This window comes from Eumetopias jubatus, unplaced genomic scaffold (genome assembly GCF_037043125.1).
Source record: "Eumetopias jubatus isolate StellerSeaLion01/CBP00866 unplaced genomic scaffold, mEumJub1_p1.0 scaffold_16, whole genome shotgun sequence".
NCBI lineage: Eukaryota > Metazoa > Chordata > Mammalia > Carnivora > Otariidae > Eumetopias > Eumetopias jubatus.
In genome coordinates, this window is record NW_028274822.1 from 39,369,518 (window position 1) to 39,372,739 (window position 3,222).

Genomic DNA, 3,222 nt, shown 5'->3' on the forward strand with positions numbered 1-3,222 from the left:
GAGGTCTCTAAGAATAAAATAGTTGGGCAGCCTATGACATACTTCTTGACACATATAGACAGAAAGTCTCTAGATCTAGTGGGCAAAAAATAAAACCAAGTCTCCTTAAGGAAGTCATATACTCTTACCTACTTCCAGATCTCAGCCACTTCCCAAACATAAAACACCTTAGCCGAGGAACTGCTACTATACTCTTGACTCTTCCTCCAAACCTTGCCCAGAGGACATATGGGCATTACCACATTATTAAGGTAAGGAATTTACCTAGAACTTCTGGGCATTATTAAGGCCTGCTTCTGAAATGAGTCTGTCACTTATTAAGACTTTTTTACAAAGCCTCTGGTAAGCTACACTAGGACTCATATTGCATTTGGTCAAAGATCATCATCTATCCTGCTGAAAAACAATTACCTATTTGAATATACATATTCAAATTAATAATAGTTGGATTGTTACTGAACTTCTGGATTGTTACTGGGATCCTCCTTTAGGGATACACATCTGAACCAGGGCACCAAATATTTTTACAAAATTGCCTTGGAAGCCACGGAAGTGCCCCCAGATGTCCTTGTGAGAAAGGACATAGTATAGGTAGTTTAAGTAGTGGGCAGCCTCTAGCTGATGCAGTTTAGGGATGCCCCATAGCATTCACATTGAGGTCATCCTCTCCCTAGGCTGCTCCCAGGCAATGACTGAGCATGACAGTGGTAGTATGGGATTGATACTAGAGTTAGACCATTTCTTCCCAACATGGGACTCCTATAATGGACAATTTTTTCCTTGGAGAGGAATGATTGGCTTTTGGCTGAGACATTCTCAGAGCTGAAGAATAGCCGGGGGCTTGTACCCCCACTCTCCTTTCACACGTATGAGAACTGTATCATAAGGGGTCTCTTCAGATATTTTGGGCTGTTTTTCTTTTTCAAATGAGTTGCCTGTTTTCTTATTGTTGAGTTTTAAGAGTTCTTTGTATATTTTGGATATAAGCCCTTTATCTACCAGTCTGTGGTTTGACTTTTCATTCTTTAACAGAATCTTTTGAAGAGCAGATGGTTTTAATTAATTAATTTATTTTTGCAAGAGAGAGAGAGAGACAGAGAATGAGGAGGGGGAGTGAGAGAGGGAGAAGCAGGCTCCTCGCTGAGCGGGGAGCCCCATGTGGGACTCAATCCCAGGACTCTGGGATCGTGACCTGAGCTGAAGGCAGACACTTAACCAACTGAGCCAACCAGATGCTCAAGACGGTTTTAATTTTAATGAAGTACAACTTATCAATTTTGTCTTTCATGGATCATGCTTTCTGTGTTGTAACTAAAAAATCACCACCAAAAAAAATTTTTTTTAAATTAAATTAAATTAAAATAGAAAAATAAAAAGTCATCATCAAACCCAAGGTCACCTAGCTTTTCTCCTATGTTATTTTCTAGAAGCTTTAGAAGTTTGCTTTTCACATTTTGGTCTATGATCAATTTTGAGTTAATTTACTGTGCAGGTCTAAGGCCAGCATATAGATTTATTTATTTTTGAATGTGGATGTCTAGTAGTTCCAGATTTCTCCATTGAATTGCTTTTGTTCCTTTCTCAAAATTTAATTGACTATTTGTTTAGGTCTATGTTTGGGTTCTCTATTCTGTTCCCTTGATCTACTCTTTGACTCTTTCACTATTATAACACTGTTTTGATTACTATGACTTCATAGTAAGTCTTGAAGTGAGGTAGTGTCAGTTTTCAATTTATTTCATTTGTTCTTGGCTTCTTTTTTTTAGACTCCCCTTTGTTTCTGTCATTTTTGGTTTTAACTGAGCATTTTGTATGATTCCATTTTCTCTTTTATGATATCAAATATAATTCTTAAAAAATTTTTAAAGATCATCCTAGAGTTTTCAGTATACATTTATTATTTTAAAGATTTTATTTATTTATTTGAGAGAGAATGAGTGAGAGACAGTGCACAAGCAGGGGAAGGGGCAGAGGGAAACGGAGAAACAGACTCCCCGTTGAGCAGGGAGCCCGATATGGGGCCCGATCCCAGGACCCTGGGATCATGACCTGAGTTGAAGGCAGAACACTTAACCGACTGAGCCACCCAGGTGGCCCCTCAGTATACATTTATGACTAACTAAATCTACTTCCAAATAATTCTAAACTGCTTCCTAGGTAGTGCACTGTGTAAACAGCACCTTTATTAAGTTTTCCTCAGTGTCCACCCCTGAGTGTTCCATCAGTTTCCTGACAGGATACCAGCTAAAGAAAACAGGTTCTTTTCTTTCTGACTCTCATCCTCCATCTCCCTCATGATTATCATGACCATTTTGGCTGGCCCATGGTCCATGTTTTACAGTAAATATGTGGGATAAACAATAATTAGTTACCTATTTTGGGGTAACTTTTATATATTTCTATAAAACGGCTCAGTAGGTAGTGTCTTGTGAAGAGCACTGATTGTAGTGACAATTTTGTTTGAATAGTACTCCATTAATTACTAATTGTGTCTCTGGGAAAGTCATGTAACCTGTTCCAAATCACAGTTTCATTTAAAAAAGAGAGGACTGAGGCACCTGGGTGGCACAGTTGGTTAAGTGACAGACTCCTGATTTTGGCTCAGGTCATGATCTCAGAGTCGTGAGATTGAGCCCTGTATGGGGCTCCACGCTAAGTGCTGAGTCTGCTTAAGACTCTCTCTCCCTCTTCCTCTGCCCCTACCCCTCTCCCCCTCTAAAATAAATAAATAAATCTTTAAGAAAATAAAATAAAAAAGAGAGGATAGTGTCTGTCCAAGACGTAGATCTGAGAATAGGGAAGTACACAATCTGGCATGTGGCAGTGTTCAATAAATAAATGATAGCATAAGTACTGTAATTTATTATCCAGAACTTTCTCAGGAAACGTGAAACATCAATAAATAAACAGGAATTAGCAAATGATGATTCTCATTGATCAAAGATAAAGCCATGAGCAAAGGGATTCTTTTTTTTTTCATTAGTTTTTTCCAGTGAAAGGTAATTCATGATACCTGCTCATGATATGTATATATGAATGTATCTGCCTATCTATCTATCCATCCATTCATCTCATGTTTAAGTGACTTGCTTTTTGACAATGGAACACAGTTTCCTACTGGAAGACTAACTACTACTTACCCCTTGGAAGAGGAAAGGACAAATTTTACACCCCTTGGGAGAGGAAAGGACAAATGAAACCCAGAATGGTGCCTGCTACTGA